The sequence below is a fragment of the Salmo salar genome, chromosome ssa19, assembly GCF_905237065.1.
Source record: "Salmo salar chromosome ssa19, Ssal_v3.1, whole genome shotgun sequence".
Taxonomy (NCBI): Eukaryota; Metazoa; Chordata; class Actinopteri; order Salmoniformes; family Salmonidae; genus Salmo; species Salmo salar.
Window position 1 is genome coordinate 15,076,032 of NC_059460.1, and position 17,501 is coordinate 15,093,532.

General features: G+C 42.1%; 1 protein-coding gene across 7 annotated transcripts in view; it reads right to left on the bottom strand.

Moving 5' to 3' along the window:
• pde1ca (phosphodiesterase 1C, calmodulin-dependent a) overlaps positions 1–17,501 on the bottom strand; it is a 170,195-nt gene that overhangs the window by 52,453 nt on the left and 100,241 nt on the right. The window lies entirely within an intron of this gene.

A 17,501-nucleotide genomic window follows, 5' to 3' on the forward strand; every position in this document is an offset into this window, starting at 1 on the left:
CACACACACACGCAGATCTAACAGCCAATAGAGGCCTGCTAGCCAAAGCCCACTCTGCCAGAGTCTAAATCCCAGCAATCACAATCCCCTTAAAGAGCCAGCCCAGTCTGCCCTGATACAACATGCCACAGCTGCTTTCAAATGGCACAAATGCCCAAGTCACAGTCCATTTGTACAGACATGTAGGTTTTGTAAAAGGAGACCTCAGGCTAGGATTCAATCCAACACAGATTAACACCCTGCACACAGCAATAGACTTTTAAAAGCAATTTCCCCGACATTCACGAGATCACGTTCACTGTAAATGCTGAGGATGTCAGTTCAAGCTGAAATCACCATTAACCATCAACCACAGCGTAATGGTGTTTTTTTCAGAATTTCTTCAAATCCTGGTCTCTTTCCAACAACTCCTAACCCTGGTGTGCTGGCTGAACTCTAAGCTATTTGATATGCAAGTCAATAATATAGGGAAACTAAGGAGAATAGAGCAGAGATCTGAAGGGGTATTTCATGCTTTTTAAAAGAGCAAAATCCAATTTAATCAGAATGCCCAGCCAAGAACACCGAGGTCAGAGGATACTGATCACCTCATCAAAACAGCACCGTAACTTTCATACAGTTGGATGATTGACAGATTGTTGTTAGGGTGACAGCGGTCTACACTGTCATCGCTACAATCCACAGGTCCTCTGAGATTATTTCTAGTCTTTCTCATCCTCTTGGATTACACAGGCTTGTGAACTGGCACTCAGACAGGGGAAAACACTAGGAAGACCCACATACACACGCACACGCTGACGCACACACATACACAAACATACACCAGCTGACATGAAAGAAAGAAATTGCCTGGATAAAGAAAAAACTAAATTGGAACTACAAAGAGCAAACAGTGATAATCGTGCTGCAAACAAAGCCCAGTAAACAGCAGCTCAGGTGTAAAGCAGAAAGCTGATTGGTATTTACAGCAGGAGCATCTGGGAAAGCAGTATGTGACACTATAATAACTCTTCCTAGCTAGACTAAAGATTAGCTCCCGCTAATGACTCTCACCTCTACACACCTCTGCTTGATTATTGCACTGACTGTGTGTGTGTGTGTGTGCGTGCGTGTGCGTGTCTGAATGCATGACTGTGTTGTGTATCTATTTCTTCATGCGAAATGTGATTGTGAATACAGGTGAGACTTTTTAAATGCATGCTGTACTGTCTCTGCAGTTTTTAGGTGTGTGTTTGTACTGTATGTGAGTGTGTACAGGCTAGTCTCATGGACTAGACGTAACATAGTAAATGTAAATCCGGTACATTCCATTTAGTATGAAATGTTACGTTTGCTATGGTTATGTTTGCTATGGTTAAATAAGACAGAAGGTTACTTAAGGTAAAAACAAAAGCAGGGGTGGGTGGGTCAACGTATAACGTGAATATCTGGCAACCTAAAGGTCGTGTGTTCGAATCTCATCACAGACAACTTTAGCATTTTAGCTAATTAGCACCCTTGCAACTACTTACTACTTTTTAGCTACTTTGCAACTACTTAGCATGTTAGCTAACCTTTCTCCTAACCCTAATCTTAACCTTAACTCTAACCTTAACCCTCACGTTAGATTTAGCCACCTAGCTGCCTAGCTAACGTTTTGCACAACAAATTGTAATTTGTAACATATCCAAGTTATTGCAAATTCGTAACATATTGCACAAATTACAATTCGTAATATATCATACCAGTTATAATTTGTAACATATCACATGAACATTAATACATAGCATAGCAAACTTCACATAACATACCAGTTGTAATTTGTAACATATCACATGAACATTAATACATAGCATAGCAAACTTCACATATTCTACTAATTTGAGTGGCCCAGATGTTTCATCTGCCCCTGAGTCCAGGTTGGTGTGTATCTGTGCTTTGTGACAGCCGGTCTGTTGACATCGTCAATGTCGCTAGTTTGTAGTCACACCTTCATAATAAGTATGACACAATGTCACAAGTGTAAGGGTTTATACGTCGGCTCTGGTGATGAAAGCAGAATGTGTGTTTGAGTGTGCACGCTTAGGCTCTAATGTGTGAGTGCGAGTGCATCAGAGTGTAATTGTAGGTAAAAGTGTCTGTGTAAATGCATGACTAATATGTGAGCACATGAGCACAATGTGTGTTTTAAGTGTGTCTGTGTATGTCTGTGGGTGTTTGTTAGCGAGTGTGTGGGGCACACATGGGGACAGGTTTGACCCAATTCTTCCCACAGCTGCTTGGGCCACACAAGGTACAAACAGACGGGGGAGAGAGATGAAGGGTGAAATCACAAATGCACTACTCCATGGATTTAACTGTGTTGTTATTCACTTCTCCTGCCATTACAGGAGAAGAAACCAAGAGGAATATTTGAACCTACAATTCCTAGTCATTACACTCCTATTTGATCTGGGGTAGAAAAGGTAGCGCTTGTGGCAGAATAATCCGTAAGGTCACAGTAATTTGGTATGATAAAACTTTTAGCAAATATGGAACATATCTATCTATCATGGTTCCACTTGTCAGCAGAGGGCGGCAGAGACCGTCCTAGATACATTAACGACACTCAGGTGTGTCCTATTTACTCATTATGATTTTCCTGTCAAAAGAGGTGTGCTTTCTGTTGTCCTTTGCAGAAGCTTGAATTGTTTACTGTGTGGTTGTTTTCTGAGTTAGTTTTCGAGACATAGTGTTTGTTGTTTTTTTCAAGTGTACTGTGATCCTGCGGCTACCGTTTCTTAGTAAAGTATTATGTTAATCCTTAACCACTGATTCCTCATCTGGTCTCTTCTCTGCACCTGGGTCCAACCTCACCACGTCACAATATCTAGATGAAATTACATGAATTGCCCTATTCACTGTTCTGTAGGAAAACCACTGGGTCAAGTCCATAATAGGTTGACTGAACAACCTACTGTTAAAACCTGACTCCCAGACACAGTTGTTTGAATCCATTTTACCCCCGGAACACGGTGGAGATTGGAGAACATAGCAACAGAAACAATGACACCATAGACTCTCCGGTTCTTTCTTAGCAACATGAAACAGTCTGAGGTCTATCAAAGAACTCCACTCTGTTCTGGATGGGCCACGGAACATACACAAGCGCGCACACACACACACACCTCGACAAAATGCTTTTCACTAGTCCTCATATTTATATACTCTTCTTTACCCTGGTGGAATAAGTTTACCGGTTTTATAATTTTACCGTTAATAAAATTCACCCACACAAAGGAAAAAGGACATGGTGTTTTAATGATGATATTGAAATCAGCCAAGCGTCAAAAACCTGCCTTTCCCTCTCTATCTCCCAGAGGATTCCCGTCTGCTCTCTAGCAGACAAACACATAATCAATGAGTCATGTCAATGTCATCCCATTAAATGATTACAGTTTCCCAGAAGCCTCTCTGATTGGGAAAGATAAGAGGGAAAATTAGATGGAAAAGGCAACAGGCGATAACTACAGAGGAACCTGCAACTGAACAATAACATGACCTTTCAATAGTGAGAAGGGTTATCATGTGAATATGAATTCATCCTATATTATTGTACCTCATCACTAGTCATAGACACCTGTTCTGGGTACTGTGGATGTGTTTCAAATGGCACTGTATTCCTTTCAGCCAGATCACCCGTGATCCAAGGCGATATTCGACGTTCGTCCGGGTCCGCAGGACGTTGTGAGATGCCTTCAAAACCGGCCACTAGGGGCATCTGTGAGCGCTATTACCATCAAGTAGGGTTGCGGCTTGCTAGGGAGTTGTGGATGGGGATCGCAAATAGGCGTAAGCCGCAAGCTATGGCTCAGCGGGTTGTTTTAATTTTTTTCCGGAAACCGCGAGCTCTGGCTCCGAGGATTGCGTGTTCAATCCCAGTGCTAGGCAGTCATTTTTATTTGGATTGTTTTAACCCTATCCCAAACCTTAACCCTTACCTTAACCATTCGGAATGAATGCCTAAACTTAACCATCAAAATTATAAGTTTATAACCCTAGCGGAGGGGAACTGACCTTCCACAGAGTTGCATTTTTTTTCAAAGACGCATAGAGCCCTGAGTTGATTATCCCTTTTAAAATGCTCTAGAATGCCCTTCAAGCTAATCAGATACGAGTACTCAAAAATACCATGGTATTAGACAAAGTAAAGAATGGGCCACATGTCATTCCGAGCTTAAATAGTATGCCTCAACCCATTTTCTCTGCAAAATGCTTTGATGGTCAACAGAGCTGATCATGGACTTTTGGATCTCAGACAAATGGAATTTCTATTATTTTGTAACTAATTACAGAATACAGTTCACTGATACACTTATTCACAAGAATTAGTAAAGCCTGAGTCACCTTCGATGCTTAGACATAAGGGAATGTACATGAAAACAGTATACAATAAGTGTACTGGAAAATGTATTGGTGCCTCTGCATTAGCATTATAAATGACAACAACTTCTGAATTGTATGTATTGATCAGACATTTATTTGACCAGACATTTACTATAGGCAAAAATGTATCAACATGAACACACTGAGAAATAAGAGACATCATTTAACATAAAATTGTTTTATTAGATCCATAAGCCTAATACAGGTACCACAGTGTGCAGGACCCATTGAGGAGACAAATCCAGATAGGCTTCCTCCTTGTCAGGCCTCTCACAACGAGCAGATAGGGGTCCTGGGATGGACAGCTCGCACAGCTTCCCCACATACGGCGCTGGATCCAGGAGCCTGTCTACGTAGCCTGTAATGTTTTTGAAAAAGTAAATATTTGTTAAATGGGTAGTGAATTTAATGTCCTTTTATTTACTGTTCTGAGTTACGATGCTATCAATTCGATGATGAAGTGATCTATTCATTCTACAATGTGTTTTCTGATGTTTCTGAGGTACTCAATTTGAAATATGCTATACTTGGTTGTGCATTTTTTGTGTGGGACTGAAATGCTCGACTGATGCAATGAATAGCAACGTTGGGTCTGTCTTCACAGTCTTGACAGCATATCCCCCATTCTTTGCCTTGGGAAAGCTGATTTTGTATCACAGCATTCCTGCTGCGGTGGTTGCCCGGGAAGCTGTGCAGACAGAATAGATGTTGAATTTTCTAATTATAGCTTGGTCTATCATTACAGCTTGGTGTAATGAGGTGGAAAGTGAAATAATAATATTTATGTTGGCAGTTCTAAGACTCAATGTAGGGGGCTTAGGGATGAAAGAACAAAAACCGTATAGTGACTATCAAGTGTGTTACAGAAAATATACCATTCACCAGTCAAAGCAGCCATAGCCACAGTTGCATTATCTAACGTTAGCCTCCCAATCCCGCCAAAATGTTGGCTACCGTGTCAGCCTCTGATACTTAACGTTATGGTCAGCGCTAATGTCAAGTATGATACAAGGTTAGCTTCCTGGCAAGACCCATCAAATGTTCTCCTCAATTGATAAAGCAACTTCACTCGAAATGTGCGCGGCACACGCTTGACATGATCATCATTTTCAGTGCAGCCTGTCCACCCGAAATGAAAAGCAGCCACTGCTGTCAGGCTGTCTTCATCTTTCGGAAAATAGTGTAAGGTTCATTTTACACTATGGCATCTAGTCAGAACACAGTGGTCTTTTTCCGGCATGCTGGTAGGGTAGCTTGCTAGCTAACATTCACACCACAGACGAAAGGTTACCAGTATCTTTGGTCGTACGTTCTGCTTGAGCTAGCTATTAGTAGTTGGCTTACGGTTTGTAAACAAAGCCAAAGCAAGGAATAGGCGCACATGTGATGACAGTTTTAAGGTGGTACGTATTTAAATTAGTTAAGATGATATGATGCTACCATTGGTGTATTACATTTCCGGCTTTATGTGACATTGCATAAAGACGGACGCAAATCCTTGGTAATGCCTGCCTCCTGAATCCAAGTGTTTGACACACGGGGAGGGGACAAGCAACTTTATGATTAAACTTTATCAATGTATCAGCTACAGTCATTGTTCATACTTGGGTACCCTATTTTGAACTAGTTTCATCCAAATATCATCCAATTTGATGAAAAATATGATTTTCATTGTTCGGGACCTTTAAGATTGATATTCCACTTATTTGTCAAACATTTGAAGTACATGGAGGGAAAGACAAAGACTTGTTCATTACAGCTACTCTTTTATGTTCAGGCCCACTTTCAAAACACACACGCACACATGCACACACACACCACACATGGTATTAGCCATCTATATCCCTCCTGTCATCTCACCTCAAGGCATATGAAAGAAGGAGTATTAAAAATATCATCTTGCTTTGAGTGAAAGAAGAATGATCACAGATAAAAGAACAAAAACTCTCTCCAGTGTTTTATCTCTCCACAGTACCCTGGGTGTGTGTGTGATGTCTGTCTCTGATTGTATATGCAGTGTGTGTGTGTGTGTGTGTGTGTGTGTGTGTGTGTGTGTGTGTGTGTGTGTGTGTGTGTGTGTGTGTGTGTGTGTGTGTGTGTGTGTGTGTGTTTGAGTATAAGTGCAGGCCTGTGTGCATGCATTTGTTCGTCTGTGTGTGTGCGCGTGAGTGCTTGTGTGAGTGCACATATGTCCTAGCATGCACATTGTCTCTGTATTGATCGTACCCAGCAGTAAAGTGTCACACCAGAGCCACATGACTGGCTGTGTTGAAGGCCCCTTGTCTCTAAGTAAGGCTGTGATTACCTTTTACTTATAGATTTCACTAGGCACCCCCCTGCGTAAGAGTTATTAACATGCAAGCCATGGAGCCGAGCAACAAGACGCTGCATATTTGACCATCCAATAAAGGTTTTCCAATAGTTTCATTAAATGAATATTGATATTTCAAATAACCTCCAACCCGTGTAACAAAGGGCTCAATTAATTCCGTACTGCCGAAGTTCAGTGCTAAAACACATTTGAAATGTAACATTAGAAGCGCCAAGTAAGTCATTATGACAGCATATGAATTTCAAATTGAAATATCTCTGCCATTTTTAAAGTCATAACGTTCGCCCTCCGTCCTTGACGTTTCCTAAATAAGTCTATTGAGCACATGCTTGTTGTTAGAATTTCACTATCACAAACAGAATTTGAGTTATAAGCAGTGTCCAAATTTTTTTTGGGGGGGCGACGTAATTCATTTTCCCCCTCATTCACCACCAGTCAGCCTGCGCAGCTGATGATGGTCCATAGAACCTACACCATAACTATTTCTAAACTAATGTCACACATATATTAAATATTAGCCTAAAGACAAGATTAAATTGATAATAGTCTGATGGATGACAGTATTATCAATTGTCAAATTGTCTATACTCTCGTTCAAGATGGCGGCAGGGCAGTTCAGCTGAGCATGTTGTGTGTCTCTATGATTGTTTGTTTCAAGTGTTACAAGTGTTTATTAGCAAAACCGTCATAGGCTGTGAGATTTGTCATTGAACAACACTGAACGCAAAAAAAATCAAAGCGGTAAAATTGTGAGTAAACCACACAGTGACGGTGAGAAGGAACTGGGATTCAGACTCACATTATCCACTACAACTTTCTACCATCACATCAACCACATACTGCCGATTTTCACCTGTGTGCATTGCAGCAAAGACTGTGTTAACACCCTAGTCTGCTGCTTCTACACGAGGAGACAGTGTTGGGGTGGTGCCCTCCCTGAAAGCCATGAGAGGACATATCTGTGCTGTGACAGACAGTCTAGATCAATGGTTCCCAACCAGGGTTACTAGGACCTCTGAGGGTACTTGACCTGTCCACTCCTGGTACTTGAGAAGACTCATAAGACCATAGGCCTACTGGTAAAATGTACACGAGGGGGTACTTCAGAGGTACTCTGGGCAGAGCAAAATTCACTTGGTGGTACAGTAACCAAAAAAGGTTGGGAACCACTGGTCTAGACGCGCTGGGCTGACTAGCCTTGGATACTCCTTGATGGGCAGGTTCTTCACCTGTGTTCTGCCAAGCTACAGGGGTCCTCTCCTGCCTTGCTGTGCTGTGTGATGGAAGCCGGAGGTCCGTATCTGTGCTGTGAAGGAACTAGATGCACTGGGCTTGTTTCATCAGTTCAGCTGTTGAGGCTACTATAGACCTTCATTGCAGCCAATGCTGGACCGGTTCCATTTTACATCGATACAGAGCGATCCATGTGCGCTGTTGGCCAGAGAACTGATCTCTCTGCTGGCCTGCCTGCCTACCTGCTCCCCACCTGCCTTGGTCTGTCTCTCCCATTCTTGTACGGAGCTTTGCTCACCTACATCATACGCAGACATCGCTGACTTTTTATTGATCAGTGGTTGGACTATTTGATTAGTGACTCTTAGGGAAATAAATAAATGTTGCTGTTGTTCATTTTGCTGTTGTCTACTCTTGGCTTTTACAATGTTGGCGATACTTTTAGAGCCCGTTGCTCTGTGAATGAGGAAATATATGACTGTTTCTCCCTCGAGTTTTGTGAAAAACCACACGCTTGCTCCGGAAATGCACGTGAGAACTATGCACATTTCTCCCAAACAATATGGGAGAAATCGGACTATTGCGCTTACATGTCCGGACTGTTCTCTTGGTACTTAACCATGTCTCTGGACTTTACACATCTCCTGAAATATGTGGCGTTAAAGACTCTGGTGACTATGGATTCTCGTTCAAGTGCTGTCTATAAATCCAAATGTTGTAACCCCTGATCTAAACTTGCCGTTATCTTGCTGCTTCTATTGTCTGGAAATGTGCAATCTAACCCAGGTCCTGCCATTCTTACCCCTGCTGAATTAAGTAGTCAGAGTGGCCTGAAGTTTTTGCATATGAATGTAAGAAGTCTTCTGCCGAAGCTTGTGAATATATGGATAAAAACTGATGACACTGATGTATTTATGCTTTCTGAAACCTGGCTCAAAAAATCTATTACAGACAAAAATATTGTCATAAATGGTTACAATGTTTTTCGTACAGATCGTAAATCTAAGGGTGGTGGTGTTGCTGTATGCGTAAAAGACAAGTTCTCGGTGGTCGTTATGACTTATGTTACTAAACCTAAGCAATTTGAATATCTGTCTTTGAACCTAAACCTTGGCTCATCTTTAAATATTGTTGTATCTTGTTGTTATAGACCTCCATCTGCTACTGTTGGCTCTCTGGATGTATTTTCAAATTGTTATCACAGAATGTCAATTCTGAGTTTGTCCTGATGGGTGATCTGAATCAGGACTGGTTAACATCTAGCTCTGATCAACTCAAGATTCTATGCAATACCTATAATCTCACTCAGATTGTCAACAGTATAACTAGGTTGAATATAAAATATCCTCTGAAATCCTCTTTGATTGATTTGATCTTAACCAATACTCCTCATCGTTTTAATGCTTCTGGTATTTTTGCAAATGACAAAAGTGATCACTGTGCTATTGTCTGTGTGAGAGATTGTAAAATTCCTAAGAAATCTCCACGTGTCATTACGAAAAGAAATTGGAAGCGGTTTGATATTCAAGGTTTATTACATGATGTATCTAGCATTGAATGGAATAGAATGGAATTAATCACTGATGTTGAACTAGCCTTTTCTTACTTCCACAACGCATTCCAGGATGTATGCAATAGGCATGTCCCTTTAAAAAAATTCTGGATTAAGGGCAGAGAGAACCCTTGGTTTACTAAGGAACTTACTAAAATCATAAGGGAATGAAATGCTATGTAGGCTAAAGCAATCGGGACTGGTTTGGTAGATGATTGGATGGCTTTTAAACTTCTTCGAAATATGTGTGTGGCTATGATCCGTAAATTTAAAGCAGACCACTACATGAAATCTACTTCAGCTAATTTAAATAATCCATCCACATTTTGGCAAGTAGTGAAAGGTTTGGAGTGTAAAAAAGATACACAGCTTCCCAAACAATTGTTGGTAGACACACAGATTGTAACTGAGAGAACCTCCATTCTGAAAGCCTTGAATCAGAATTATTTTTTAGATGCAAGCTGTTTATTTGAAAAGGTCAAAGGTATAATTGAGCCCCCTATGAATTTACAGACACCCCTGTGCACTCCTTTACCAGGTTCTCCTTTTTCATCCTTCTCTGTTTCAGAAGTGCGTAAAGCCCTGAAAGAAATTGATGGAAAAAAATCCCCTGGCCCTGATGAACGAGACCCCCGCCTCCTACACCTAGCTGCAGACATCATTGCTCCCCCTTAACATGTATTTTAACCTTAAGCTTGATGTTAAGGAAATCCCCAAGTTATGGAAATCTGCTTTTGTACTGCCTCTCCTGAAAGGTGGAGATCCTTCGCTACTTGACAACTATCGACCCATATCAAAATGATCTGTACTGTCAAAGGTACTGGAGTCCTTAGTTAGTAGGCAGCTAAAGGCCTACTTCCAAGAAAACAACATCTTAAATGGAATGCAATCAGGTTTTAGGTCTGGCCACAGCACTGTCTCAAGCAACATTGAAGGTTTTAAATGACATCCACTGTGCTCTTGATAAGAAGTTACATTGTGTGTCTGTTTTTATTGATTTGTCGAAGGCATTTGACACGGTGGACCATGCTGTGTTAGTGCAAAGGTTAAAATGTTGTGGAATTACTGGTCATCCTCTAGATTGGTTTATAAATTACCTATCAAATCGTACACAATTTGTAATGGCGAATGGTTGTAAATCTGAGTCCATAGAGGTGTGCTCAGGTTCTATTTTGGGCCCACTGTTGTTCCTTTTGTATGTCAACAACATTGGGGATCTTATTGAAACAGCGGATTCTCATTTTAATGCAGATGATACTGTTCTTTATTCAAGTGGTAGTAATTTATCTTTAGCTTTTGAAGATACCAAAAGAACATTTAACATCATACAACCGAATCTGAATGATCTGAAGCTGGTTCTGAATTCAGGTAAAACAAAATGCATGGTATTTTCAAATGCCATGCATGTTACTAATCATGTCATTGCTACAATTGCTGGACATACTATAGAGCAGGTCAAAGTGTACACATATTTGGATGTGTGGGTTGATGATAAGCTGAGCTTCACTGTGCATTTAGATAACTTGATAAGGTAGCTCAAGCTGAGAATAGGTTTTTATTTTATTATTATTTTATTACTTATTTTATTAAGGCTTGTTTTTCTTTGGAGGCCAGGAAGGAGCTGGTACGATGTACATTATTGGCAGTTTTAGATTTTAGTGATACACTGATTTATAAGGCCATATTGGGTAAATAAATATAAATTACGGTCCCATTCTCATTTGCTTCTAACAGTACCAAAAATTAGAACAGGTCATGGTAGAAATAGTTTTAGTTACTCAGCTCCGTGGTCCTGGAATTCTCTCCTGAACATTTAAAAATGTAATGATCTAGTTTTGTTGGTGGAGTTTAAACACTTGATCGATGTATATATCATAGAAGAGTGTAATTGTCTTTAGGACAGCTGTTTTTTTAGTCAAGACTTTTGTGTTTTTTAACGTAATATGTAATTGTTGTACTGTATGTGTGTTTTATAGTTTTGTTTATTGTTGTGTTAGTGTATGTAAGTTGTTTGGTCTGAAACATTGTTCCCCCTGCTGCTATTGGACCAGGTCTCTCTTGGAAAAGAGATGTTATCTCAATGAGAAAAACCTGTATAGATAAAGGTTAAATAAAAAAATAAACCAGGATGCTCCAGCCGGGTAGACTCTCCAAATCAAATTAAATCAAATGAAATGTATTGGTCACATACACATGGTTAGCAGGTGTTAATGCAAGTGTAGCGAAATGCTTGTGCTTCTAGTTCCGACCATGCAGTAATATCTAACAAGTAATCTACCAATTCCACAACTACCTTGTACACACAAGTGTAAAGGAATGAATACAAATATGTACATAAAAATATATAAATGAGTGATGGTCGAACGGCATAGGCAAGATGTAATAGATGGTATGGAGTACAGTATATACATATGAGATGAGTATTGTAGGGTATGAAAACATATAAAGCAGCGTTGTTTAAGATGGCTAGTGATACATTACATCAGGATGGCAAGATGCAGTAGAAGGTATAGAGTGCAGTATATACATATGAGATGAGTAATGTAGGTTATGAAAACATAATATAAAGTGGCATTGTTTAAAGTGGCTAGTGATACATCTAATTACATCAAGATGGCAAGATGCAGTAGATGGTATGGCGTACAGTATATACATATGAGATGAATAATGTAGGTTATGTAAACATTATCTAATATAAATAATATAAAGTGGAAAGTGAAAAATTGATTACATCAATTTTCCCATTATTAAAGTGGCTTGAGTTGAGTCAGTATGTTGGCAGCAGCCACTCAATGTTACTGATGGCTGTTTAACAGTCTGATGGCCTTGAGATAGAAACTGTTTTTCAGTCTCTCGGTTCCAGCTTTGATGCACCTGTACTGACCTTGCCTTCCTGATGATAGCGGGGTGAACAGGCAGTGGCTCGGGTGGTTGCTGTCCATGATGATCTTTTTGGCCTTCCTGTGACTTCGGCTGGTGTAGGTGTCCTGGAGGGCAGGTAGTTTGCACCCGGTGATGCATTGTGCAGACCTCACTACCCTCTGGAGAGCCTTCCGGTTATGGGCGGAGCAGCTGCCGTACCAGGCGGTGATACAGCCCGACAGGATGCTCTCGATTGTGCATCTGTAAAAGTTTGTGAGTGTTTTTGGTGACAAGCCAAATTTCTTCAGCCTCCTGAGGTTGAAGAGGCGCTGCTGCGCCTTCTTCACCACGCTGTCTGTGTGGGTGGACCATTTCAGTTTGTCCGTAATGTGTACACCGAGGAACTTAAAACTCTCCACCCTCTCCACTACTGTCCTGTCAATGTAGATAGGGGGCTGACACTTAGCTTCTTTGTGAGAATTTATCCCAGTATCTATTATCCCAGTATCTGCTGTTTCCTGAAGTCCACGATCATCTCTTTTGTTTTGTTGACATTGAGTGCGAGGTTATTTTCCTGACACCACACTCCGAGGGCCCTCACCTCCTCCCTGTAGGCCGTCTCGTCGTTGTTGGTAATCAAGCCTACCACTGTAGTGTCGTCTGCAAACTTGATGATTGAGTTGGATGCGTGCATGGCCACGCAGTCGTGGGTGAACAGGGAGTACAGAAGAGGGCTGAGAACGCACCCTTGTGGGGACCCAGTGTTGAGGATCAGCGGGGTGGAGATGTTGTTACCTACCCTCACCACCTGGGGGCGGCCCGTCAGGAAGTCCAGGACCCAGTTGCACAGGGTGGGGTCGAGACCCAGGGTCTCGAGCTTAATGACGAGTTTGGAGGGTACTATGGTGTTAAATGCTGAGCTGTAATTAATGAACAGCATTCTTACATAGGTATTCTTCTTGTCCAGATGGGTTGGGGCAGTGTGCAGTGTGATGGCGATTGCGTTGTCTGTGGACCTATTGGGTCGGTAAGCAAATTGGAGTGGGTCTAGGGTGTCAGGTAGGGTGGAGGGGATATGGTCCTTGACTAGTCTCTCAAAGCACTTCATGATGACGGAAGGGAGTGCTACAGGGCGGTAGTCATTTAGCTCAGTTACCTTAGCTTTCTTGGGAACAGGAACAATGGTGGCCCTCTTGAAGCATGTGGGGACAGCAGACTGGAATAAGGATTGATTGAATATATCTGTAAACACACCAGCCAGCTGGTCTGCGCATGCTCTGAGGATGCGGCCGGGGATGCCGTCTGGGCCTGCAGCCTTGCGAGGGTTAACACGTTTAAATGTTTTACTCACGTTGGCTGCATTGAAGGAGAGCCCGCAGGTTTTGGTAGGGGGCCGTGTTAGTGGCACTGAATTGTCTTCAAAGCGAGCAAAAAACTTGTTTAGTCTGTCTGGGAGCTAGGCATCGTGATCCGCGACGGGGCTGATTTTTCTTTTGTAGTCCGTGAATGACTGTAGACCCTGCCACATACCTCTCGTGTCTGAGCCGTTGAATTGCGACTCCACTTTGCCTCTGTACTGACACTTAGCTTGTTTGATTGCCTTGCGCAGGGAATAGCTACACTGTTTATATTCGGTCATGTTTCCGGTCACTTTGCCATGATTAAAAGCAGTGGTTCACAAGTTCAGTTTTGCGCGAATGCTGCCATCAATCCACGGTTTCTGGTTGGGGAATGTTTTAATAGACGCTGTTGGTACGACATCACCGATACACTTGTTAATGAACTCGCACACCGAGTCAGCGTATTTGTCAATGTTGTTGTTCGCAGCAATGAGCAACATATTCCAGTCCACGTGAAGCAATCTTGAAGCGTGGAATCCGATTGGTTGGACCAGCGTTGAACAGACCTGAGGGCGGGAGCTTCCTGTTTTAGCTTCTGTCTATAGGCTGGGAGCAACAAAATGGAGTCGTGGTCAGCTTTTCCAAAGGGAGGGCGGGGGAGGGCCTTATATGCATCGTGGAAGTTAGAATAACAGTGGTCTAGGGTTTTGCCCGCCCTGGTAGCACAACTGATATGCTGATAGAATTTGGGGAGCCTTGTTTTCAGATTAGCCTTGCTACAATAAATGCAGCCTCAGGATATGTGGTTTCCAGTTTACATAGAGTCCAATGAAGTTATTTCAGGGCCGTTGATGTGTCTGCTTGGGGGGGGATATACAAGGCTGTGATTATAATCGAAGATAATTCTCTTGGTAGATAATGCGGTCGGCATTTGATAGTGAGGAATTCTAAGTCAGGTGAACAAAATGACTTGAGTTCCTGTATGTTGTTATGATCACACCACATCTCATTAATCATAAGGCATACACCCCTATCTTCTTACCAGAGAGATACTTGTTTCTGTCGGCGCGATGCGTGAAGAAACCAGGTGGCTGTACCGAATCAGATAGAGTGTCTCGAGTGAGCCATGTTTCCGTGAATCAAAGAACGTTACAGTCTTGGATGTCTCTTTGGAATGCTACCCATGCTCGGATTTTGTCTACCTTGTTGTCAAGAGACTGGACATTGGCAAGTAGTATGCTCGGGAGCGGTGCGCGATGTGCCCGTCTACGGAGCCTGACCAGATGACCGCTCCATCTGCCCCTTCTTCTGCGGCGCCGTTGTTTTGGCTCGCCGGCTGGGATCCGATCCATTGTCCTGGGTGGTGGGCCAAACAGAGGATCCGCTTCGGGAAAGTCGTATTTCTGGTCGTAATATTGGTGAGTTGACGTTGCTCTTATATCCAATAGTTCCTCCCGACTGTATGTAGTAAAACCTAAGATTACCTGGGGTAACAATGTAAGAAATAACACATAAAAAAGCAAAATACTCCATAGTTTCCCAGGAACGCGAAGCGAGGCGGCCATCTTTGTCGGCGCCGGATGCTACTCTTTGTCGGCGCCAGATGCTACAGCGGGTCTACATGGCCCGCTGCTGCCTCACTTTGCGGTGTTGTGAGGCAACTGGGCCTTTTCACCAGATCCACACACCAGGGGAATTCCCTGTCAGTGCACTGACAGGGAATTTTAAGAATTTAGATTTTAAGAAGCAACATATTAAGGTGTTTTATTGTTATGCGCTTGTTGTCAGGAAACATTCCCCAGAGCACAGACCCATTGGCTATGGATGAACTTCTGACTCCCAATGATTTAAAAACTAGATCAGGGTTGGGGAAATGGACATGATAAACGAAAATGGACATGATAAAAGTCTGGGCTTATGTGTCTTAGTTTTGCCCTGGCTTAAGAAATCTGTTGTAAATCAGTCTATAGGCTTGGCTGGTTATAATGTTTATCGATGTGCCCGAGTGAGTAAGGGGGAGGTATACCCATTTATATCAAAGACAAGTATGTGGTAATTGTACTAAGGTCTTTATCTAAAACAAAGCAGTTTGAGGGTTTAGCATTGAAACTGCAGTTACCTACAAAGTAGAATCCCTGGATTCTCTGGCTGAACTGTGTAGTTGGGGGGGAAATAATAAATTCTGCTCATGGGCGATTTAAACTGGGACTGGTTATCTCCAAACTCCGAGGTTAAATTTGATAAATGCAGTCACAAGACTCAATCCAAAATACATCTCCAAGGCAACACTGCAGTCACGAGACCCAACCCAAAGACATCTCCAAGGCAACACTGCAGTCACAAGATCCAACCCAAAAGACATCTCCAAGGCAACATTGCAGTCACAAGACTCAATCCAAAAGACATCTCCAAGGTAACACTGCAGTCACAAGACCCAATCCAAAAGACATCCCCAAGGCAACACTGCAGTCACAAGATCCAACCCAAAAGACATCTCCAAGGCAACACTTATTGATGTTATTCTAGCTAACAATCCACATAAGTACTGGGCCATTGGTATTTTCCCTTATGATTTACCGATCATTGTGCAGTTACATGCATTAGAGACACTAAAATCGCTAAATTGCCCATCGGTTCATAGTCAATCTAAATTTTAAGCAGTTCTGTGAGCAGGCATTCCTGCAAGAACTTTACGCATGCTACTGGGATAGGATCAACCAGGTCACCCATGATACAAGTCAGTATTCGAAGTCCATCCATGTCTGAGGATGCCGGGAGATGACATTGAAACTGGCCACTAGGGGCAATAGCACTGTTTCTTTCAAGTAGGTTTTGGTTTTGCCAAGGTGTTGTGGAAAGAGATGGTGGATGACATACAGTACTGCCTTTGAATCCAAAGGTTGCAAATTCAAGTCCAGCAATATAATTTGTTTTTGTTCATATCTTTGTTTTAAGTCTATCCCAAGCCTTAACCCTTAACTTAACCATTCTGAGTTAATGCCTAACCTTAACCCTAACCGTAAAAATGCAGAGTTAATGCCTGAACTTAACCTTAAACACATTGAAATTTGACATTTGAGAAACATGGATGAACGTCTAATTCTGACGTGAGACTGTGAAAGCTAGTTTGATAGGATTGTACTTTTTTTCTGGACATCAAGGTGGCATTCTCCTATTTTCATTCCCTGTTTTCTACTATCTGTGATAAACACTCCCCTCTCAAAAAGTACCAGGTAAGAGGTAGAGATAATCTCTGGTTTACAGAGGAATTATCGGATTTGTCCATAAATGAAACACACAATGGGCCAAAGCCAGAAAGGGTAACTCCCAGGCTAAATGGTGTAAGGTTCTGCTTTTCTTTTCTTAGTCAACCTTGTGTTCCTTTTCTTTGTGTTTTTGAACGTAGCCCTGTCTTTCATTTTTGTTCATTGATTTCACCTGTGTTTGTTTCTCACCTGGTCTCATCAGTTCTTTCTGTTTGTATGGTTGTGAGGTATTGGTTGTTTTTGACTGCCTACCTGTGTTTGACCATTGCATGGATGTGACCACGTCTTGCCATCTGGGAAGGCTTAATAAACATCTGCCACGCTCTGCACGTGAATCTACACCTTTATCTCCCTGAGTATACATTACAGAATACCTCACACAAAAACGGAATGGATTCAGCAGAGCTACACCAGTGCCTAACCCAGGAAGTGGAGCTTATGGAGGAAATGTGCCATCTTATCCGCCAGCCTATCCCTACTCCGTCAAATGCCAGGTATCGTAACCCATAGCA